Source organism: Danio rerio, chromosome 16, assembly GCF_049306965.1.
Source record: "Danio rerio strain Tuebingen ecotype United States chromosome 16, GRCz12tu, whole genome shotgun sequence".
Lineage (NCBI taxonomy): Eukaryota > Metazoa > Chordata > Actinopteri > Cypriniformes > Danionidae > Danio > Danio rerio.
Genome location: NC_133191.1, coordinates 25,449,302 through 25,475,052, shown reverse-complemented (window position 1 = coordinate 25,475,052; position 25,751 = coordinate 25,449,302). Strand labels below are relative to the sequence as shown.

The following is a 25,751-nucleotide window of genomic DNA, read 5'->3' as shown; positions in this document are numbered from 1 at the left end:
ACCATTTTTGGGTGAGCTATCCCAAAATATTAATGTTCCAAAGTATTCAACAATTTAAATTAAAATGTCATATTGTGTTTTTTTTTAAATAGCACAATGGATTTAAATGTAAAAAAAGTACATACAGCATATATAAACGGAATTTATTGTGGTTGTTAGGTGCTGGAAAAGCATAAAAAAGCACATTGAAAATGCTTGAAAAGTGCGGAATTTGAAGTTGGAAAAGGTGTAAGAACCCTGAGAAATAAAAAGACGGCCTCTGTAAATGTGCTGTTAAATGTGTAGATGAGTGTTAGAGAGTGGATTAGAGAACAAAATCATCCCTGCGTCCCAGTCCAGCTTCAGCCGGATCACCTTCAGTCTCTGTTGAACATTTAAAGTTGTGCGGTGACTGAAAGCTGACTGTGTTGTGTACTGATCAGACAAAACCGCACACGGCACACTCTGCCATGGAGGAAATCATCTTCTTTTCTCTGGTTAGTTGCTTCGACAGACCCGTATGTGTTGTTTTGGTACAGCCCTCAGAGCCAGCACACAGTGGAAATAGTCAAACCTCTCTGGGTTTTCTGGATAGGGTTGACCTACTGTACTGGACTTTAAGTTGGTCAGATCATCAGTTATGGTCAGCAGAAGAGGAGCAGTGTTTGGATCCAGTGATTTGAACAATCTCGACTTTAAACTTCAGGCTTCCCATGAGTTCTGCCACATTTATCAGCACTCCAGTGTGCATCTGTGGATCCTGCAGTGTTATCTGGACTCTTTCTCTAGACAACATGAAGTTTTGCAGAAAGGGCTTGTTGGCAGTAGATAAATCATTAGTGTTGGCGTTGATGTTGTTTGAAAGAGCTTCTATATCTTTGTCTATTTGTTCAATCTGGAGTGTCATTTTGTGACTCTTCCTGCATCAGTGCAGATATTCTGCTCGTATCTTCCTTCTGCAGAAACTGATGAAGCTGTTCAAAGTCCTCCTGCAAGAGTCTCCTGCTCTGCTGACTCTGCCTTGATGTGTTGGGCTGCATCATCAAATGATTGTTTGATCTCTTAAAAAGTTCTTAGTTTTTCTTGCAACTGTTTCAGTTGGATCTTCAGCTCCTCCTTGAGAAGCAGTACGGTTTCTTCAGCTGTGATTGAGGTGTTTTTCTGAGTCTCTGCACACCAAACACAGCAGATGCTGGTCATCCAGACAGAAGAGTTTGAGCTTCTTTTCATGCAGATCACACAGCTCCTCTGAAGCTGAACTCTTGCTCTTAATGACGGATTGACAGATGTTGTGGAGCGCCAGAATAACCGTGGCCAAAGCAGTTCTGTAAAGATGTCTAAGCACACGGGACACAACAGGTTCTCCTCAGAGACTCCACAACTCATGTTCTGTCAAACCTTCTCTCTGACGGTCAGAATATGTGTATTTCCTTGTTTTGCTTGTTTACTTACTCAGTTCATTATGCGATTTGATCACGTGCTCTTCACACATTTGAGGATAATGATGACCTCAGATCTGGAATTTCACCTGTCATTACACAAGAAAACTCATTTAAATTCAAAGCAAAAACCAGGAAAAACTCCAGGTGGCACTCTTGTGCAGATTTCACTCTCAGATGCAAATCTTGTTTTTCTCTCAATCATCTCTTGCATTCCCTTGCGAACACGGGGAGAGCGAAAGAGAGAGAGAGAGCACTCTGAATTATTAGCCCCCCTTTGATTTTTTTTCTATTTTTTAAAATATTTCCCAAATGATGAATACAAGCAGTTTTTAATTTTTTAAACACCATTTTAAGGATGAAATTATAAGCCCCTTTGAGCTAATTTGTTTATCAATAGTTTACAGAACAAACCATTGTTATACAATAACTTGCCTAATTACCCTAACCTGCCTAGTTAACCTATTAAAGCCTTTAAATGTCACTTTAAGCTGTATAGAAGTGTCTTGAAAAATATGTAGTCAAATAGTATTTATTTTCATCATGGCAAAGATAAAATAAATCAGTTATTAGAAATAAGTTTTTAAAACTATTATGTTCAGAAATGTGTTGAAAAAAATCATCTCTTCATTAAACAGAAATTGGGGAGAAAAATAAACAGGGGGGCTAATAATTCAGGGGGCTTATAATTCTGACTTCAACTGTATATGTGTACGTTATGTATGATGTCAGAAGATGTTTTAATATGTTCTTATAGTATTTATCAGTTCAATGGAGAGAGGCTTCACCTTTTGAAATTTTTTTGAAATGTTTACACAGATGTCATTAAACTGTTAAATAGATTTGTAAAAAGTGTGTTCGTTTGTTTTTATTTTGATTTAAGTGTCTTCTCAGATCATCCAAAAATGAAGATTCCGTCATCATTTACGCATTCTCAGGTTGTTTCAATCCTTTTTTTGTTTTGTTTTGTTTTGTTATGTTTTGATGGTGTTTAAAAAAAAAAAAAAACATATTTGCAAAATTGGAAAAATCTTATGGTGAGTAAATCATGACAGATTTTTCATTTTTAGGTGACCTAAATTTGCTTTCAAATTTTACAGCACCAATTTTAAATTGCAGTAATCCGGGCTATAATTGTAACTTTACAGTTAAATCAAATATTTTAACTGCAGCCAACTGCTAAATCACAGAAATCATATTGTAACTTCACAGTAAAATATAGGTAATTCTACAAGATAATACTGTGAAATACATAAAAAAACAAACAAAATAAAACGTCAACATGTAAATTAAAATGTGCTTTTAAAAGTTCATTAAAATGGTAGGCTACTGTTCTTAAAAAAAAAAAAAAAAAAAAAAAAACTCCTGTACTTAAATGTAAAGTGTTAACCTATGGTAACCTATTCATCAAAACCTGGACATGTTGCTTGGACCTCATAAATATAGGGTATATGTCATCATATTCATATATGAACCATTTTTGATAAATTTTGAAATATATGTTGCATGTACATATGACATATTGGATTCCTCTGCATACCACTTGAAGGAAGCCCACATACAACTAGTGGTACACTTACCACAGTTTGAGAACCACTGAGTTAGAGCAAAATCAATAAAAAATAACTTGCTCTTATCATTTATTGAATTATTATTATTATTTATTAGGGACATGCAAGACTACAGGCTAAAGTGAAATACAAAATATCATCATCTAAGTTACCGGTGCCACGGCTAATTTGTGTTTGAGTGCTGATTTGTGTTGTTTACTGTAGTGTGTTTGCTTGACACAGTGTGTACTCAGATGTGCCGAGGAAAACAAAGCGCTGTAGGCTAACAATGCTGTTCCGTGCCAGCTTATCTGCGACCGTGAGTACACAGAATCTCCTTTTTACAGGATCACTCATCAGCACATACAGCGTTTCTGAGTTTACCCTTCATCTCTCAAGAGATATTCATTTGTAATATTTTCCTATCCACCTCTCTCCCTTGATCTCGCCAGCTGTTCTGGAGCACCTGAAGCTTCCCTCTCTTTCTCTCTACCCTGTAATTTGGAAGCAACAGAGAAAGATAAACATGTCTTTGAGTGATAGTGGAGAATGTCAGGAATGCTTACAGAGAAGGTGTTGCTGTTTGTTCACTTGCTACTGTCTGTACATGGCCAGTCTGACCTCCAACGACGCCGTCGGTGACTACGAAGGCCGTTTTAATATTTAATCTTAAAGAATAACATATTAGTAGCGATCTGTTTTCCTGCTACTATATTTCAGGATCTTCTCTGTTATGAGCACTTTTTCACAGGCTAGTGCTAGTGTTTAAGTAGAGGCTTACTTAACTTTTAGTTTATAAAACGCTGCAAGTAAATATCTAACCTAATTAATCAGATACCTACTAATAGTTGGCTATACCTCACACCTCATCATCTATTTGTTGGTACTATCAAAAGTTTGCTAATGACTTTTATGAGGACCTGTCATTGAAACATCAAACATTTTTATATTCTATAAGTTATTTATTGGGTAATATTTTTTGGACACTGAAATTCATTTACTTTATTAAGCTACTAGTAGCCTATTTATTTATAATACTAGCCTACACTGTAAAAAATAAATAAAATAATCCAGGGTTCAACATATTTTATCTAGGTTGTCCTAACACAAATCCATTAAGTTAACGTAACTAATTTAAATTGCACCTATTTCACCCCTTTTTCAGGATGTAATATAAACATTTGGTGTCTCCAGAATGTGTCTTAAAAGTTTTAGTTCAATATACCTATCAAATCATTTATGATAGCCTACAGAATCTGCCCATTTTGGTGTCTGAATACATAACTGTTTTTGTAGCCTGTGTCTTTAAATGCAAATGAGCTGCTTCTCCCCGCCCACCATTCCCAGTTATGTGTCTGCTTCTCATCATGCGTTACGTCAGATAAACAGCTGTCAGTGACAGAGACAGAAATGGATGAAGCTGAAATACAGCTCATTATTCAGAAGTACCAAGTCATTTATTTGATGTATTTGTGGTGGAGTTTATACAAGCCTTTCTGAAATAATGAGTCTCAGACAAATGTCGTTTGCAGCACTGACACATATTAGCATTTACTGACACCATGCAGCTTTGGTGATTATAGTGGTTAAGAATTACATAGCATTTCCCTGTCTTTATTACGAACATGCTCTGTTTTAAAAATGTTTTAAACTTATAAAACATAGACAAATCACAGAGAGTTGTAACAATTATTTTAATTCTAGTTTATAAAAAAAAAAACAAAGTTCTGTGGACGTGTGTATACATGTTATTATAGAAATATGGTGCCTGTCAATTAATTTGGTGGATGGGGAAAACCGCACTCCTACATCATGTTGCGCTGGGCCTCAAAATCACTGGGATTTGGGTCTTAAATTAATGTCAAGAAATTTTTGTTGTGTTTATATCACTCCAAAATGGCAGTGGAAACACTATAACGGCACACAGATCCGTCCAAACAGCTTAAAGTTGCTTTTCATCATAGGTGCCCTTTAAGTAAATTGAAAAAAACTATTAAGTTTCCCAAAAAATCTTTGGAATTGTGTCATTTCCGCTCATTTTAAACAAGTAATTTGGAACAAGCAGCAAAAAAATAAAAATAAAAAATAAATAATAATAATAAATAAATAAATAAATTGAGTATTAAATAATTATTCATATCATAGCTTATTTATTTTACTACATATTGATTAGACATTAGAACAAGCAGTAATTGGTAGAATTTAATTCATAATATTACTTGTAACATTGTGGGAAAAGTACTAATATATTCTTAATAGACAAGTTCCAAAATAATTCACTGTATTTAAATACAGTTGTCTTATTTTTAGGTTGAATTGAATTAATCCCATGAGTAATTTTAACTTAAATGACACAGCTTGTATAACTTGTCTTGTATAAATTGCCTTTAAAATAATACATGGTGTCATGATATATTGATCATATACTGTAGGTACATATTTGGTATATAGGTACTGTTGAAAGAGTAAGTATAATATCTAATAAATCGTTATTTTGTTAATACATTACACACTAGTATCTACCATATAAGTTCTCTAATAATAATAATAAAAATACTAGTTAATGTTAATGTAATAGTTAATGAAATTACTACTAGGCTTTTTATTAACTGAAATATTAATAGAATGGAAATAGGTACTATTAATAATATTTTGTAAGGTTAAATGTTAACACTGCTTGCCATACTCAGAGCTTCTGCAGCCTTCACGTTACGTTTATTCAGTTTTCCAGGGCATTGTTTTCATAATGAAGCCGGTGGGTGTAAATAGAGGAAATTAAAAATGGTAATTACTGCAATTAGAATTACGCTGTTAAATAATTAGATTATTGTGGTCTCAGGTAATATGTCATGCCAGTTTAATAGTGGCAAAATGTAAACATAAACAGTTTTATTGCTTAAATGCTAACTGTGTATAAGCTGACACAGACACTCTGCTGCTGTTTGTAATTTTTCCAGGGCAGATGTGTTGATTTCTGGACCACACGCAGCTACCTCAAAAATAACTGTATTATCAGTGAAGTCTCAAAGCCACTCAACACCCTTCTTCTGCATTTTTTCCACCCCTTGAGGATAGAGAGGTCTGTGAGAGTGGGTCGGGATGACGGGTAAATACAAGGACAGAATGCATAACAAGATTAAGATATAATCAAATGTTCCTGTTAAACACAACTTTTGTTTAGTTGTGTGTTTGAGCCTCTGCATTTCACACGCTGTTAAAGTATGGGTAAAGATTTTTATTTTCTTTCTTTCTTGGCCATGGCTAATCTAATCTTACAGCCAGTTAGCTGAACTGAATGTCTTATTGTAAAGAGAAAAGCAAACGGTTTGAGTTGAAACATTCACAAAACTCTCTGTTGAATAATTAGAGTGGCTACTTTCCTCTGGGTTCTGTAGCCTATCATGAAGCTATAGCTGAACAAACTCAGGCTTAAAGGACTGGTTTCAAGTTGTCAAAACCAAACCAGTACAACTGGATGTTGTTTATACCTTGATGAGCCGATTATACCTTGTTCATTAGCTTCATTAAGTCAGGCTTACTTAGTTCAGGCAATTGTGAGTTCATTAACTATGGTGTGTACATGAAATGGGACATTGGTAATAAACAGTAATTCACATTGTGATACATTATAAATTCATAATTCGCTCCTTGCAAGTAATTACACAGTAATAATTTAACAACATAAACTAAAATAAAGTGAGCTGTTTCAGTGCAAGTTAAACAAGTTAAACCTTATACTATCTCTCTATCTTTTTTTTTTTTTAGAAAAACTGAAAACCTAATAAAATTTAACTTATCACCTTTTCATATATATAAGTTATAAGTTATTGTATAATGATAATGATAATGGTTTGTTCTGTGAAAGGGGCTAGTTTCCATAGTTTTGTCCTTAAAATGGTGTTCAAAAAATAAAAAACTGCTTTTATTCAAGTCGAAATGAAACAAATAAGACTTTTTCCAAAAAAAAAATTATCAGACATACTGTTAAAATTTCTTTGCTCTGTTCAAAATAATTTGTAAAAATATAAAAAATGAAAAAATTCAAAGAGGAGCTAATTCTGACTTCAACTGTGTGTGTGTATGCGTGCGTGCGTGCATGCGTGCGTGCATGAGTTTATATTTGTGGATTTGGACATTTCATTAGGCAGTTTTGATATATGTGCCAAAGCATATAAATAAATTCCACTGGCTATAATTGTCAGCATTGTAGGAATGTAGTACACCTCACAGTATTATGACATTTGCATGAACCACAGCTCATACTGAAAGTACACTATAAAAGAAATTGTAAATTAACAGTTTTTCATATTTTATGATTCATGTCTTGAACTCTGATATATGCCTATCTAAATCTTTCATCCAATTTCACTTGATGTTGAAAAGTTTGGGAAAAAAAATATTTTCTTGACATTTTTATTTGTTTAAAGTGATAAATTGACTGGGTTGTTGTAAATTAGGGTACAAAGTAGAACTGTTGGTTCTTTTCTGTTAATATATGCACTTATTTCTATGACCAGTATATTATTCATTCATTAATTCATTTTCTTGTCGGCTTAGTCCCTTTATTAAACTGGGGTGGCCAGAGCGGAATGAACCGCAAACTTATCCAACACGTTTTTATGCAGCGGATGCCCTTCTAGCCGCAACCCATCACTGTGAAAAAGTATATTATTTCTTATGCAATACTATATTGTTTCAAACTACAAAATGGTCAATAAAAGACACACTGTTAAATGCGGAGTTTAATTTTCACCATAAAAGTTAAAACGGCAGAGATCAAGGTCCCATAACACAATTCATAACCATAAATAAACAGAAAACAACAGAAATAAACAATACAAAGTAGGGAAACTGTTAAATTATATTTTTAACACTCAAAAACAATAATGAAACTGACTCCAATGGGCTCTTTTCGCCATATTGAGTGGCTGTTCTAAGATGCTGTGTAGTTCTTATAGCGCTCTTAGCATGGCACTTTTTTTTATATTCTTTTTTTTTTCATTTAACTCAAGAAGTAGGTTTATGTGAATTATCTCACACAGTCTTTCTATGCCTCTTAGACTGGCATTGGCAGCTTCTGCGTGGCGTCTTTGTTAATCTACCCATCATTCTCTGTTTGTGATGGGGCAGGTGGTGTAGTAAGTCGTGGTGCTTTTGTGCATTAATCTTCTGTGTGTGTGCGTAAATGTGTCTGGTGTGTGTGTGTGTGGCACAGCCTCAGGGCAGACAGGCCTGTGTTGTCTTTACTCAACAGTCGCATGGCACGGCCTGCTCCCTTGGACATAACACCTGTTTTGAGGGCAAAAGGCGAGCAGTGAACAGATGCAGGTTAGAAACACTGTGTTTGAGTGTGTCTGTTTGGCACTTGATCTGGCTTCAACCGTTTGCCAGACATAGTCAAACACCTGTCAATTGATGGACGAGAACAGAGGCAAGTTTAAAGGAAGAGAAACTATTAGGATGATACAGAGCAGGGCTGGTAATTAAAATAGGAATTTGGTATTATTTGTCCAAAAACTATAGTGATTAACCCATATATATATATGGTCAAAATTATTAGCCCCCCTGTTTATTTCTTTCCCCAATTTCTGTTTAATGGAGATATTTTTCAACACATTTCTAAACATAATAATTTGAATAACTCATTTCTAATAACCGATTTCTTTTATCTTTGCCATGATGACATATACTATTTTACTAGCTGTTTTTCAAGACACTTCGATACAGCTTAAATTACATTTAAAGGCCTAATTAGGTTAATTAGGTTAACTAGGCAGGTTAGGGTAATTTGGTAAGTTATTATATAATGATGGTTTGTTCTGTAAACTATTGAAAAAAATGGCTTTAAGGGGGTTATAATTTTGACTTAAAAATGGTTATAAAAAAATTAAAACTGCTTTCATTTCCAGAAGAAAAAAATATCAGACATACTGTGAAAATTTCCTTGATATGTTAAACATCATTTAGAAAAAAAATAAATAAATGAAAGGGGGGTTAATAAATATGACTTCAACTGTATATATAAATAAATAAAAGTTATAACTAGTTATTACCCATATAATGAATTAGTTATTACCCATATGTTTATTTCAGGAATTTTCTCAGAGTAAGAGCAATTCTGGTTATACTTATATTGAAAACTTATTTAGAAATAATTATATATTTAGCATAAATATTGCCTTTCAGAGATCATATGGTTTGTCTTCCACACAAGTAATTCTTTCATATTTTACCATTAAAAATAGCTCACAGTACCACACAAATACTATGTTGTAACTCTCTGAAACTGCCCCTGTTAGATTTTGATCTAAATTGTGTCATGTTGGGTCTGTATGTGTAAACAGCCCCTTTTTGAAAATACTGGGAAATTCGTTCCAGCATTTTTCCGGAAAGAGAAGTTGTAACATTAGCAGTAATTTGCTGGAATGCTGCACTGTGTGAATGCAGGAACATTGCTGGAATGAGCATGTTCACATCCACACTGTTTATGAAAACAAAAGCATTTGGATTCTTTTCCAGACACTTAGCTGCTATAGTGTTTGCTTGATAAAGTTTCTAGGTTCCTTCTTAATACCAACTGTGGAAAAAAATATTGATAAAATACTTATGATAAACCGCCGTTGGTTTATGTGCAGGTGAGCGCCAACACACTCACACATTATGTACATCTCGACATGTGAAAGTGGTTCTCCATATGTTTTCGTCGAAGTTGTTCACAATACTTATCCACCCACAGAATTTGTAATGTCAAATGTGTAAACAGTGCATTTACTCACGAAATGGTAAGGTTTATAATCTAATTAATACAATGATTTTGAGTCACAGTTCTAAAGTTCAATTTCAAACTGTTTATTTTATAAGATCTGAGGTGTACTATCTGCTGCTGCTTTAAGTATATTGCAATAAATGTAATGAAAAATGCCATTCAAACTTACATTATTAGCATTTAACACAGAAAACAGTACATGAGATGTACCTAAGGTGATCATTGTCAGTTTTCTGTTGTTCACCTGTCAGATATAGAAGCCATTTCTAAAATATCTATTCAAGGTGTCAAGGTGTTGGTCAGAACAAAAACTCCTTTAAATATGGAAAATGTTCCTTCTATAGTGCTTTTATTTAGAACAAGACTTAAATCTTAAATCTCTAAGTCTTTAGCCTCAATCGCCAGACTCGCTCCTTAATCTGGCAACCTGCGCTTGCATTAGTTTTGATTCTGGAATGTAATACCTAGTTCAGCCACTGGGTGTCAAACTTACATACTGCACCTTTAATGTAATAAGGTCAATCAAACATAAATAACATAGCAAACTGTTTGCTAACAATAGTCTATTATAGTAACCGCTGCAAAATATACCCCAAAACACTGATAATGGTGCTCGATGATTTGACAGAAAAAGCCTTTCTGTCAGAAAAGTCTCATGACAGGTGAGAAGGTGAGCCTGACTTGAATAAGAATCGATGTGTAACAAATATATAGCAAGGTGTCTGACAACACCCAGTCAGTGTTCCTGCAAAATGCTGTTATCAGAAGCATCCACATCCTGAGGGTTAATCTCTTCCCGCCCACAAAATACCCAACAGTCACACACACACACACACAAGCTTGTTTGGGGTCTGTCTTTGCTCTTAAACAAGTCCTCCCGATCTAATCACATAAACTGATAACCATACAGTTCTCCTATTTCCGTCGTATTTCTCTCACCTGCGCCATCGCTTCACCTCTCTTTCAACTCAAACCTCTGTTCGCCATAAGCTCTCAGCTGCTCTGATCCCCCTGGAGTATGTGTGGTCTTATCTTAACAGCGTCTGACCCAGAGTCCCGCTCTCGTTTACTCCTATCAGCCCATTCCTCTCCCATTCACTTGTGTAGACAATGCCCATCCACCATCCCACTCCTCCATGCAGGAATATGAATTTTGCAACATCCCGCTATTAAATATTTACTCGAACAGTGTCCGGAGGAATGTGAACATAAGCCATGCACATACCTGCAGTTATTTATTAAGTCTCATATGACAGTCCAGATCCCTCCAGTTGGAACAGACACGCATGAGTTAGGATTATTAGAGCGGGTTAACTCTCTAGAAAGACATCTATGGATTATTTATGACTGCTGTAATGGTCAGCACTGATGGCGTGATAGTTGCTCTCCAGCTTTAGCAATGTGTTGAATGGAGTAATACATTTTTTTGACTTGGAGCTAAGGTCTTCAACTTTCCTCTCCCCTCACATCACTTCAGAGGTCAGACATGCTGTTTGTAAAGTAGGAGAGCTTGGTAACTTGGAGGAGAACTGTGGTGAGGGATTGCATATGAAGTATGTGCTGGATAAAGTGTATTTGACTGCAAGATTTTCACATTCTCTCAATGACTCTTAACTCTCCCCCAAGTTTAAGAGAGCTACTTTGTTACAGCGGTTGACCAATGCTGTTTTGTGTTGGCAGGTTGGTTTGATTAAAACAAACCTTACATTACAGAACCATAACAAGTATAGAATGCTGAATCATTGTCAAGGTCATGTTCCACATTAGAGTTCAGTACTGGGGATGGATGTACTTTCTTGCAGCAGATCTTTATGTATAGAGCTAGATTAGTCTCAACAATAATTAATGCAAAAACCTGATGTTCACATGCAATCAGAGTTCATTTCAAATGAAAATCAAGCATTGTATGCATGCTCTGAAAGAATTGATTTCTGCATAATTGTGGCAAACAATTTATATGGGATGAATTTAATCAAATAAAATTTAGTAATGTTGAACTTAATTTGTTTATTTAATGTCAGCCCAAATATTTTTTTACAACCACTTGACTTAAAACCATTTAGTAAATCCAAGGAATCATTTTTGAATATTATTTTTTTTCAGTGTGTCTGAAAAAAGCCAGCATGTTGCACTAGGGGTGTTACGCCCCATTCACACGAGGCATCAGTGTCAATGCTTTCCATTTACTTTGAATGAGTGACATTAGGCGTTGCTGAACTGCATTGTGCATCTTTCAGCGCTGCTTCAGCGGCATTGCTTGCTGCAGAAGTTGGGATTTTCTCAACTTTTCAAGTGCCAATAAAAGTGTCTGCCAATCAGATCGCTGTATGCAGATACACCAGCTCAGACAGCTGATTGCTAACTAATTTTATTGGCTGACACTGCTATGACAATTGCGTCAACCCCAACTTCATCCATGCCCTCTTTCAAGTGTTGATGCTGAAGCCCGGTGTGAATCGGGTGTAAAGGATCACTAATCACAACCCACAGTTCAGAACACACGTGACCTGCGGATTAATAACTTTTTTGAATTTGTAGGTTAATTCAACATTTATAACCACTGCAGATAGATTGACTCCCGCGTCATTCAAATCACATGTATGAAAGCATTTTGGTTTCCCTGTAAAATATAATAACAACAAAAAGGGGACTTACCTAAATCCTTTCTTAGGCTATTAATTAAACAGTTTGTTTAGCCTGCATTAATGCATTCAGTATAAATCTGTACAATTAAACATTAAAAGATTGTGATTATTGTAAATGCAATGTGAATGATAATAATTTTTCAGTTAATTACAAACAGTCAAATAACACAGAAGTACTGGGTGAACAGTTTATAGTTTAGAAATAAACACTGATGTTTATGGTAAAGATTAAAATCACTGTTTAATGAAACGTGACGCTGCTGAATTTTGTAGCAATTACATTGTGTTACCAATCGCTGGCGACAAACAACCATCAAAAATGTCACTGAATAGGTTTTCAAAAATGATACACCTATAATGAAACAAAAAGTTTTATGTGTAAATTGTAGAATCATTAATTAAGAATAAATATAATATTTTGTACAAGATGTTAGATTTCTATATTCAGCATTTTCAGCAACAGTAGCAAAGATCATTTTTCATATTGAATATTTTTCTTTTTTCGGCTGGTCCTTTCTTGATTTAAATTTTTATTAAAATTACAGATTCTAAGTTCTGTTTGATAAAACCAATGTTTTGTATAACTGAAAAGCATGACATTGTCCCCCCTTTTTTTTCCTTATTCAAAAATGTAACAAAAAACGTAGTGTGATCCGAACCGTGAGATTTGTGATCCATTACACCACTATTTTGCACTATGCGTGAGTTGCACTGCATGCACTTACCCCCTATTTACGCACATGCAGCCTACTCAACATGCAAAAGACATGATATGTGAACATGTTCTGTTCTCTGTTTCCCATGCTGGATTTTTGCACATAAGGCGTGTAAAGTGGAGCACCTTGAATACAATGCTTTTAGTGGGTTATGATTGATTGAACAGAAAGCTCACATCTGATTGGCTAAAGGGTACAAATGACCTGGTAAAAATAGATACATTTATGCACTTTGAAGTCTGATGTTTGAGAAAATATAAGGGCTCACAAATGTTATGAATTCTTTCGGAAAAATGTAATTGTTAAAATGATGTGATATAGCAAAAAATATTAAAAACAACTTTTAATAATTAACATAGTTGTACACTTATCTTATTATAAGGCTATTTATTCATTCATCATCTTCGGCTTAGTCCCTTTTTTCATCGGGGGTCACCACAGGGAAATGAACCGCAAACTTATCCAGCATATGTTTTACACAGCAGATGCTCTTCCATGCTGCAACCCAGGACTGGGAAACATTAATACACACTCATTCACACACATACACTATGGCCAATTTAGTTTATTCAATTCATCTAAAGCACATGTCTTTGGACTGTGGGGGAAACTGGACCACCCAGAGGAAACCCACGCGAACACGGGGAGAACATGCAAACACCACACAGAAATGCCAACTGACCCAGCTGATCAAACCAGCAATCTTCTTACTGTGATAGGATCATGCTACTCACTGCTACACCGTGCTGCCCATGATGCTATTTATTTGATATGAAATTATGAATATTAATGAATAATTATTTATCTCCATGACTTCAAGCAATTTGGACTTGTTGGATATTAAATCAATAGGGTTGCCACACCAAAGGAAAACAAAAGTGAACAATTTTATCGTAGTTCCACAAAAGTTAAATGTCAAAAATTGTCAGGTGGATGTCATGGGCTTCATAGAGCATACCTTTCAACCCTCCAGTTTTTTTTTTTACCCATCACTGAAAAAAAACAATCATACACACATTTATTCACACGTATACATTACGAACAATTTAGTTTACCCGATTCACTTATACCAAATGTCTTTGGACTGTGGGGGAAACCGGAGCACCCGGAGTGAAAAGTATAGTGAAAAAATAACACTGAGGCAGATAATTAAGCAATTGAGCATTAATGATGAACACTAGCTGTTAACTAGCTGTGTTAGCAGAAGCAGTGAGGAGAAACACAACTATGGACAGTCCCCATATTAGATGAAATCAAGTCATTAGATGATAAAAAGTGACTTATTGCTTGCTGCAGTGATAAAATAGTTCAAAAAGTTGAATTTTATTCTCTGTGTGAATTGTCCTTAATTAAGGTATTGGATAAGTAGATGATGTCAATACATTTTTGTTTTAATTTTGACCACTTTGTTTATACCTTTTTGGGAGTGACTAATATTGATATTTTGATGTAATATTGTAAAAAAAAAGGCTATCTTTTGATTTGAATGCAAAATGAGACAACTGAAATGATAATTCTGTTTCACTTCTGCCCTGAATGCTTCAAAATAAACTGAACATCATATGCAATGTTCTAATTAGCGAGTAAAGTAATGCATTACTTTAAGTAATAATATTTGCATTACTTTTTAAAAATATGAGTAATGGATCCATGAAAAGTAACTAAGTAACACAGTTACTTTTTTGGGAAGTAGCTCAATATTGTAATGCATTACTTTCAAAAGTAACTTTCCCCGTTAGAATAAGTACCAGCCTGATCTCACGAGGAAACGTAAGTATTTTACGTTTTGTAAGTTTAGTGGCTAAAAAGTGAGCTAGAGAGTTCAGTTCTACGAAAATGTACAAATTTAAAGGAGGCATGGCACCCAACCCCACCCCTAACTCCAACCGTCATTGGGTGATGAGCAGATCGTACTAATTTGTACGAATTAGATCATACGAATTAACCACTAAATCAAAAAATTATGAATTGGCATGAGATTGAGGTGTAAGTACTAGTAAGAAAATTGTGCATTTCACATATTTTCATGTACAAATTAAAGAATTTTATCTTTTCAGATAGCTAAGATTAAATGACTTCAGGTTAGCGTGCTTAAACAACACTTTCTGTAATGTTTGAGAAATAGGTCAGCAGGCAGAGAGTAGATGTGTTTTTTGTGTGGCTGTTGAAAAGGATTGGACCACTTAGGAATTTACACTACGAAATCTATCTAGTTGTATATGTTTTCCTCGACCTCTGGAAGGGCTTGGAAGTGGACATTCTCTAAAATGTTTGACCTTGTTTACGTTATTATTGACAATCTACATCTGAGAGACTTTGCAGTTATAGTGGCATCCACAAAAACTGGTGTCCGCAAGCGATTTGTTTTTATAAAGTTCCCTCTCATCTATTTTCTTCTACTATTTTCTTTTATTTCTGATTGTCTGCAGGTTTCATGTTCATGTATTTGAGTTGTATCTGCAGTGTGAGAAGAGAGAGCGACCACGTCCGAGATCTCTTATTGTGTATATTCTCAAAGCTTGCCTGTCAGGTAATGCAGAGCCACAGTGGGACATTGAGACTGCTGTCTGGATAAAGAACACAGACTGTCCCCTTCTTTTGAAAGAGAAAGCTCAGGAGAGAGCTCACATGGAATGCTAATGCTACAGTCAAAGTCAGGACAGTGAAATTTCGGGACGGCGCTCCAGAAAGGAGACATTGTGTCATTTGCTCTGAGATCCATTAGCGGGAAGTCATACGTGCCTTTCTGTAAGGAGGGTCTGTAAAACATGAAATGAAAGTAAGGTGTCTACTGTCGTTCTGTGAACATAGCTTAAAAAAAGTTCATACTGTATTTTTGAGTAATGTACATGATCAAGCACTTCCTTTAGACAACTTTAAATGTGATTCTCTTAATATTTGGATTTTTTTTTTGACCACTCAGATTCCAGATTTTTAAACAGTTGTATCTCCGCTATATACTCCATCCCACCAAATAGGCAAAAATACATTGTATAAATCAAAATAATTAATTTTATGCCAGAATTATTACAATATTAAGTAAAAGGATGTTTTATGAACATAATTTAGTACATTTCATACTGTAAACATATATAAACCTGATTTTTGAGTAGTGTGCATAATCAAGTACTTCCTTTGGACAACTTTAAATGTGATTCTCTCAATATTTGTTTTTTTTGACTGCTCAGATTCCAGATTTCCAAATAGTTGTATGTCAGCCATATATTATATAGCAGCAAACATCCATAAATGTAAAGCTTATTTTTTCAGCTTTCAGGTGATGTAAGAATCCTACATTTTAAATTGACACTTATAACTGGCTTTGTCACATTTGATGAAAAAGTGAGTGTAAAGTTGCTGCCACAAAAAAGTGAAGCGCTTAATTAGGAAACGGGACGGAAATGAATGTATGAGGGTTAAAAACATTTAATTTCTGGGCTCTCCAGAGCAAACTGTGGGAAGAGATTAAAACTTTGCTTCTCACTTTGTCCCGATCATAAAGTCATCTGCATACTCTGAAGCAGATGAAAGGCCTGAACCTGCTTTAGGGCTGCGCAAATGTAACAGACAGACATTTAGTGTTACATTATGCGTTTGCCGGAGGCTCTTCTCCTCTACAGTAATGGGGAGTCGTGCTTCCCTGTCTTTTGATATATGAATGACCCTCTTTTTCATTTTTCATCACAACCGCGGTGCTTCTGCTACAGCTGTGCCTCATGTCTAGCCGTGTTTTAAATCTGTAGCACAGCACACACACACAGCATTTCATGAATAACAATGCAATGGTACTATTCGTCGCCCTTTGGGAGTAATGGTTGGGTGGGTACAAAGACTCTGCCCATTAAAGCGGCCTGCAACCTGCAAGCATAACTGCCACTCAGCTCTCACAAACTGATTTTTTTAACATACGATTGCATGTTTTATTCTGTTTGTTGACCCGTTGTGTCGTTTCCAGGTTTGACTTTGTTTGGGCGTTAGGTATATGCGTGACCTGAAAAATCTGTCCCAATCAGATATGATTATCAAGTTCAAACAGTTTAATCTATTTATTAGGCATGTCACTTAATTAAATATGTTAAGTAAATGTTAATTAGACCAGTTAATCGTGTGCATGAATAATTTATTTTGAGAAAAGCCCTTAAGTGAAGATCATTTTAGGTTTTGCAGTGGTTTACAGTTTGTTGCAGTAATTTCTTTTTTTTTTATTCTTTTTAAAAAATTTTATTTATACCTAAACTGATATGTGTATTAGGGCTGCACAATATTGGAAAAATTGGACATTGCAATATTTTGTTTTGCTGTAATTATATATTGTGATATGAATAAAGTTTCACATAGATAACTTAGCTCTATTTGGAAATTATTAGTTTATTTAGGCTGATTGGAATTATTCTGGAAGATTATGGGGGTTATTCTAGTTGGAAGATAGAAGTGAAATGTTTTCATGTCACAGTATTCACATACAGAAATTAAATAATCATATGTAAAATAGCAGTGAATACTTCAAAACTCCCCTGCCTGAATGCTTAAATAGCTCTATTTGGAAAGAATTAATTTATTTAGGCTGATTGGGATTATTTTGGAAGATTATGGGGTTATTCTGGATTATTATTGGGAAGGTAGAAGTGAAATGTTTCACATCACAGTATGTTGGTACAGAAATAAATAATCAAATGTAAGATAATACTGTATTGTATAAACATACATAATCATTAGAGTTACAAATAGTACAATTTTATGTGCCTGAATACTTTAAACTCTCCTGTCTGAATGCTTGCACAGTCACAGGCCTTAAAAACACACAAATGATCAACTCTTGCTCCTTTATGGTTAAATTCATCAGTGACCCCAAAGATTTTCTGTTTTCTGAATTATGGCTCCTGGTAAATTATAGTCCCAACATTTAAATCCTACACTGCACTTTCTGCGATGTGACTATTGCAGATGTGCACATTGCGATATCGATGCAGGAACAATATATTTTGCAGCCCTAACGTGTATAAATAAAGGAATTGTTTTTTTACAATCATAAATGTTTTTTTATTATTATTTTGTTAAAACAGGTCGGTACTAAAAGTTTGAGTTGTTCATAATTTATGTATTTATATATTCTTCTTTTATGTATTTTCCAGTGGACTTGTACATTAATATTTCAATATTTTGTAAAGAATTTTGAAATATTTATAATTGCTTTATGATTTTTAAAAAATAATAATTGTTAAATTATTATCCGTAGTGTGTGAGCATGTGCATGTGTGAATGTAAGAGTTTATGGGTTTATGTTTTCCAGTACTGGGTTACAGCTGGAAGGGCATCCGCTGCTTAAAACATGGTGGTTCATTCCTCTGTGGCGACTCCTGATAAATAGGGGACTAAGCTGAAGGAAAATGAATAAATTAACTTTTTGTTTTGTTTTTAGTTTAATGTTTTTTAAGTATATATTTCTTTATTATTTATATTCATATTATTCATATATTTTATATAATTTTACTGAACACATCAACAACAATCTTGTTTATTTTTTTTTTTAATTCCATTGATATATTGAAATTCATTTATAAACTTATCTTGTCCATTAGTTTATAACATTTATTTCACTATTGATATACTATGGTCAAGAATCTTGGTGTGATTCTGGAGTCAGATCTGAGTTTCAGCAGTCATGTCAAAGCTTAAGTAAATCATCAAATCACGTTATCTCAAAAACATTGCAAGAATTAAATGCTTTGTTTCCAGTGAAGACTTAGAGAAACTTGTTCATGCTTTTATCAGCAGCAGGGTGGATTACTGTAATACACTCCTCACTGGCCTTCCCAAAAAGACAGTCAGACAGTTGCAGCTCACACAGAATGCTGCATCCAGGATTCTCACCAGAACCAGAAAATCAGAGCACAACCCACCTGTCCTCAGGTCTTTACACTGACTCCCAGTAACATTCAGAATAGATTTTAAAGCATTATTACTTGTCTATAAATCACTAAATGGCATAGGACCTCAATAGTACATTACAGACATGCTCACTGAATACAAACCGATTTTACTGATAACAGATCACCTAGATCTTTAGAATCATATAAACTAGAAATTACAAGGGTTCAAACTTTTACTGAATGAGCACTGGGCTACGTCCCACAGATCACATTAAATATTTCTTTTCTTTTTCATTTTTTATAACCTGTTTTAACACATTTTAATCTGTTTTAATTATTTTTTTATACCTTTTTTATATTTTTCCCTGTTTATGTAAAGCACATTAAATTGCCACTGTTAATGAACTGTGCTATATAAATAAACTTGACTTGCCAGTGTTGAACTCTACTCAGTTAATTTTTGTTTTTATTCTTTCTGTTTTCAATTTAATGAGGTGGTTTTAGCATATTTTAATGACCACATGAATTGCTTATTTCATTCAATGTAATCACAATTGTTGTCGATTTATTCTGACAGGCACTGAGCGATATGCTTTCCTAAGGCCACAAAATAATAATTGCATTTGTTCCTTGCCTCCATTAACTTTCAAGACCTTTCAATTACTTTCAATCAACCATCACGAACATTCTTTTACCGCCATTCAATCTTCAATGCTCACCCTGTGCTCTGAACAGCTTAAGTACACACACAGTGCCCTTGTTATGGCCCTTTTAAGTGTGTTGCTCTCTGCATTGTACCAGCCTAAGTAGTCCAGTTCTAACCTGAATTAAATGCCCTTTCTTTGCTCCACCTTCTTTTATCTGTCCTTTCTCCCCAATTTCTCCAACCAAGAGGCAGAACGTGTGCTGGAAGAGTGTAATCTGCTCTTTTGCTCTCCTTTATTTCCATTTCAATCCCTTGTTCACAGCTGGAACTCAACCGCTTTGCATGCTGATGAAGAATGGGTCAGACTGATGTGGGGGGAAAAAAGCGCAAACAGACTGGAGGAAGGAACGAGGGATTATTGGGAGGAGTAAAAGTGAGGAAAGGCTGAAAGAACTGAGGAAGGAAAGAAAGAAAGAGCGTATTTGTTTGTATGCTTTTAAAAGGCACTCAGAAAATCTATTATTTCCACTTATAAACAGATCGATTGTTCTCGCATTTTCCACTTTCTGTTGTATTGGTGCCAGTGTTCAGGAGCGCTCATCCTGTGGACTGCAGTGTGAAGTCATCTCTGTTGGGAAAAGTGAGAGATGCTGAGTCAGATTCTTCATAACCCTCAAGAGTCAAGCAGCATTATTCTAGCAGGAAGCGGTGAAGAGTTCACAATGACAGGATAACTTTTTCCATTGTTGATCATGTCAAAGAGATTCTGAAGCTGAGGATGTTAGACAGGGAGTCTGACTGTTTGGTGCTTGAAGTGTGTGTGGGTCATACAGCATGTGCTTTGCATAGCGTTGAATTAATGCATCAAAAGCTTTCGAGACACCCTCAAAATATGCAGTAGAGCCACATTGTTTAGATTTTTAACACTGGTCATATTTCACCATGGCCTTTTTTTCAATAGAACATAATTGATTTTCTAAAATCCCCAGAAGTTTTTCAGTAATTTGTTTATTTGTTTTGAGTTTTTGTCATTAAGCTTTGAAAAACATGTGTTATACAATACCAAGCATTTTCTATAGTATTTTTTAAAAATCCAGCGAAAGGTTAGTATTTCTTTAGAACAAACTAAATAATAATAATAATAAATAATAATAATAATAATAATAATAATAATAATAATAATAATAATAATAATAATAATAATAATAATGAACAGTTTTTTTGCTTACCCAACTGACATTTTTGTCTTGTTTTATGAAAAAAAAAAAAAAAAAAAACGCTTAATTTTGACTCTAGTTTATTTAAAACCTTGATACACTAAGTTGGAGACATTAGACCACCACTGAACAGCTTAGATTTGGAGTGTGTTAATAGTCAGTGATTGATAACTTCAGGCCAACTGAGAGTGTGAAATTGGCATCTGTTCAGACTATTGATAAGAGAGAAAAAAATGTATTTGCTTTTTAATTTAGAGAGTGAATTAGAGTAAAACAATAATAGATAAAGGCAAGTTTATTTATATAGCACATTTTATACACAGTGGCAATTCAAAGTGCTCTACATAAACAGGAATAAGAGACAAGTATAAGACAATAAAAGCAAACAATAAAAACGATTAAGATTAAAATGTGTTGAAAACAGGTTATATAAAAATTAAGAAGAAGAAAAAAGACATAACAGTGCGATCTGTTGAATGTCTTTTTAGTTTTGTGCCTAATGTTGGAGCACATCTGATTATTTCTGGAAGCTGATTCCAACAGTAGGGTGTGTAGAAGCTAAAGGCCAATTCACCCTGCTTTGACTGAACTCTTGGAATTTCTAGTTTATATGATCCTAAAGATCTGAGTGATCTTTTTGGTTTGTATTCAGTGAGCATATCTGTATTATATTGAGGTCCTAGGCCATTTAGTGATGTATAGACAAGTAATAATACTTGAAAATCTATCCTGAATGTAACTGGGAGCCAGTATAAAGATCTGAGGACAGGTGTGATGTGCTCTGATTTCCTGGTACTGGTCAGAATCCTGGCCGCAGCATTATGGATGAGCTGCAACAAAAGAAAGTGAAAAAAGTTATTAAAGATGTCAAGACGAGACGGACAAGAGACTTACTAACAGATGAAATTACTAATCTATGTTAAACAAAGTTATTAGGTACATCTGTCTAATTTGCTTGTTAACGCAATGTGCCAACCGCATGGCACATGTCAAGATAATCTGCTGCAGTTCAAACCAATCATCAGAATGGGGAGGAAATGTGATTTAAGTGACTTTGAATGTGGCATGGTTGTTGGTTCCAGACGGGCTGGTCTGAGTATTTCAGAAACTGCTGATCTACTGGGATTTTCATGCACAACCATCTCAAGGGTTTACAGAAAATGATATAAAAAAGGACATATCCAGTGAGCGGCAGTTCTGTGGACGCAAATGCCTTGTTGATGCCAGGGGTCAGAGGAGATGGCTAGATTAGTTCGAGGCAACAGTAACTCAAATAACCACTTGATACAACTGAGTTATCCAGAAGAGCATCTCTAAACGCACAACACCTCCATTCTTAAGGCGGAGGGGCTACAGGAGCAGAAGACTTATGTAAGATAAAAAAAGTAACTGAGGCTACAATTCGCACAGGCTCACCAAAGTTGAACAATAGAAGATTGGAAAAACGTTGCTTGGTCTGGTGAGTCTCAATTCCTGCTGCGACATTCGGATGGTAGGGTCAGAATTTGGTGTCAACAACATGAAAGCATAGATCCTGCCTTGCATCAATGCTTCAGGCTCATTGTGGTGGTGATATTTTCTTGGCACACTTTGGGCCCATTAGTACAAATTGAGCATTGTGTTTATACCACAGCCTACCTGAGTATTGCTGCTGACCATGTCCATCTCTTTAGGATCACAGTGTACCCATCTTCTGATGGTTACTTCCAGCAGGATCACGTGCCATGTCATAAAGCATGAATCATGTTTGACTGGTATCTTGAACATGACAATGAGTTCACTGTACTCAAATGGCCTCCACAGTCACCAGATCTCAATCCAATAGAACACCTTTGGGATGTGGAATGGGAGATGCACATCTTGGATGTGCTGCCGACAAATCTGCAGCAACTGTGTAAAGCTATCATGTTGATATGGACCAAAATCTCTGAGAAATATGTCACATACTTTTGTTGAATCTATGCCATGGAATATGAAGGCAGTTCTGAAGGCAAAAGGGGTACAACCCGGTACTAGAAAGGAGAATCTTGGCCAGTGAGTGTTAAAGTGGCCAGTGAGTGGTCTATAATATAGATTTACTTTCTTTCACACTGGTGAGGTCTGCTGTGTACTCTTTGTTTTTTGTTTAAATTTTTTTTTTAAGTCCTGACATAAGCTCATTTTCATTGCCGTTGGTCCTTGTCTATTGTCAGTTTGATGAAGTTTTATTATGTAAATTGGCCAGTTACTTTTGAGGTTACTCTGTAGTCATCCTTTTAAAAATATTAAATGTTTTTGACATGAAAATCTACTTTCTAAATGCAAGTTGTTTAACTGAAATCAGAAGTGATTAAAAACTGTAATGCAGTCAACACCTGTCTGGAAATACTTGAGCTGCGTGTTTCCTGAAAACAACTGCTTGACCAATCATAGTGTAGCATTTAACAGCACTGCTGTGCAAACAACGATTAGCAATTGAATGTGCAACTCCTTTTTTTTTTTTCTCATGACAACATTTGTGACTGCTTCAAATCGATGGGGTAATAAAGTTACGTACAAGACGTGTGTGGCCTTACTGGAGTGTACGTGGAATAATTGACTGGTGAATTATTGATCATTAATGCACACCAAGCTGTGACTTTACTTCAAAATGAGTCGCTGCATTATCACCATGTGCATTAACTTTTAATAATTCATCATCCAGTGTCATCCTTCAATGCTTACTTGACTGTAAATCCAAATCAAGCTTGTGAAATGTGTGTGTGAGAGAGAGTGAGCGAGAGAGAGAAAGCCTTAGTGAGCCTAAGCTCTTTTAGGGGGGCTGACAGAGACCCGCTTGCTTGATCAAAGGGACAGAAGCAGCTCAAGCCAGCCAAGCCTGATGAACACACTCATAATCACGCACACGCACACACATACACGCAGACACTCCCATGGGGCGCTGCGCCTCACCATATGCTGAGTATTGATTATGATTCCTATTGATTTATGCTCCCATGCCTAAGCACTAAATGAAGTCTCAACCCTTTTCAAGAAATTACTGCAGTGAGTGTACGTTACGTTGTCCTTGGCTCGTGAAAACTGCACACTTTTCTTTTAACCTGAATAATGTCATGCCTTTTTGCAGATCTCTGCACTATTTCCACTGGCAGATGTGAGTGAATCAGCTGGTAAGTTGATTAAAGCAGCACGTGGGCATTCCGCTGCTCTGCCACTCTTGTCCTTATGAACGGGCATGCTGAGAGCTTGGCAGCCAAGATCACAGCACTAAATCAAGGCGCTAAGGGTAGCTTACTCGCACCGACTGCTGTAGGCTGGGATTTCCAGCATACTCTCTTCAGTCTCAGGCTTAAACTGAAATATTTGCGCCAGGGCTCCCCATCATTGTGCTTCAGCATGTGTCATAGGTTCTTTTCCCTGAATGCACCATCAGTGGTGGCTAATAAGATAATGACCGTCATCATGAGTAATCGGTGAGGGCAAAATGGAATGATAGAGAAAGGGCTGGCAGAGGATTTGGAAATGAACAAAAGGATAGCCAGTCACACACTGAGTCTAATACAGACTACAACAACTCTATTTGTTTTTTTTATTTTATAAATTGTATTGTGGAAAAGAAAGTTAAAGACACATGAACATGAGCAAGCAGATATTGTGATATTCAGTGCTTGCTTTATAACAAACGTTCACCCTTTTTCTATGTAGATTGGCAATTAAGGACAATTAGCTGAGTTCAATTAGCACAGCTAGATGTCTATTGTCAGATATAGGCTGCATTCCAGTCCTATTTGTTTATGTCCACCACTCGAGAACCCCACTTTGTCAAGATATACGTCATTGATTGTGTTGCACAAATGGCCATAGAGGTGGGGCAAAATATTGACATGGCGATATATTATTGATACTCTAGCATCAAGTATCTGTTTATTTAAAGAGCCCATATTATGTATTAAAAGGGTTATATTTTAGTTTTGGGAGTCTCCAACAACAGTCTAATATGCATGCAAGTTCAAAAAACATGTTCATTGTCTTATTATATGCATTTATTTTTACCTAGTTATCGCAACGACTCCCAAATGATTTGCTCAGCAATTCATTTGTTCCAAAAGCCCTCATTAGCCCTATGCTAATATGTGCTGATAGGTCCGATGACCCAGTCTGTTGTGATTGGTCGACTGCGTTCAACACGAGTTAGAGAGAATCGCCCACCATGGCTTATCAACAATTTTGAAGTAGTCAGAATTCAGAGTATATGTGTGAGCCCAATGCAGGAGTGCATTAAAGCAATGCAGTTTGACACCAGCATATTACTCTATTCTTAACCATAAGTTAAAACAGTGACATACATTCAGGATTATTCCACACAGTGGCAAAAGCTATTTTAAAACTTGACCACCGTTTGCGTGTAGGAACAGCTGATGGTGGCCAAAGCAACAACAAACAGCAAAGGATCTTGAGCTCACAAACGCATTTAAACCCGTAAACAATGCGGCACGCCTCGTGTTCTTAACATGATTTTAGGTGCGATATAAGAATCTAAAAAGGTAACCATATACAGTACAAGCCACGTGGAGCAATTACAAGTACCAAAACACAATTAAATACATAATTTGAAAAAAAAAACTAGAGAAAACAAGGAGGCAACCATTTAAATCACACTTACTTAAACTTGTGAAATGGAGGAAGAAACTGATCCATGAACTGTGAACTGTAAAGTTCCCGTCAAGCTCTGACAAAGTCCCATCACATCAGTAGTCTTTTCTGATCCTTCCCTACACAAATGGCCGATGAGTCACCCGTTGTAAGTGTATAGATTACAGAAGCACTCGTCAGAAATTTTCAACTGTGTTTGTGGGTGGACTTGAGCTCTGTATCAACGTCACGCCGACATGGCTAAAAATTTGTTACTACAACGATTAATTTGTACCACTATGAGTCGACTCT

General features: G+C 35.6%; 1 long non-coding RNA gene across 1 annotated transcript; it reads right to left on the bottom strand.

The window, feature by feature from the left end:
* On the bottom strand, window positions 1-10,843 carry LOC141378067 (uncharacterized). Its single transcript, XR_012391655.1, has 3 exons — window positions 10,674-10,843; window positions 1,432-1,507; window positions 1-1,316 (listed from the first exon to the last, which is right to left on the bottom strand). It is a non-coding gene; the product is annotated as an uncharacterized lncRNA (long non-coding RNA).
* Window positions 10,844-25,751: the final 14,908 nt, after the last annotated feature.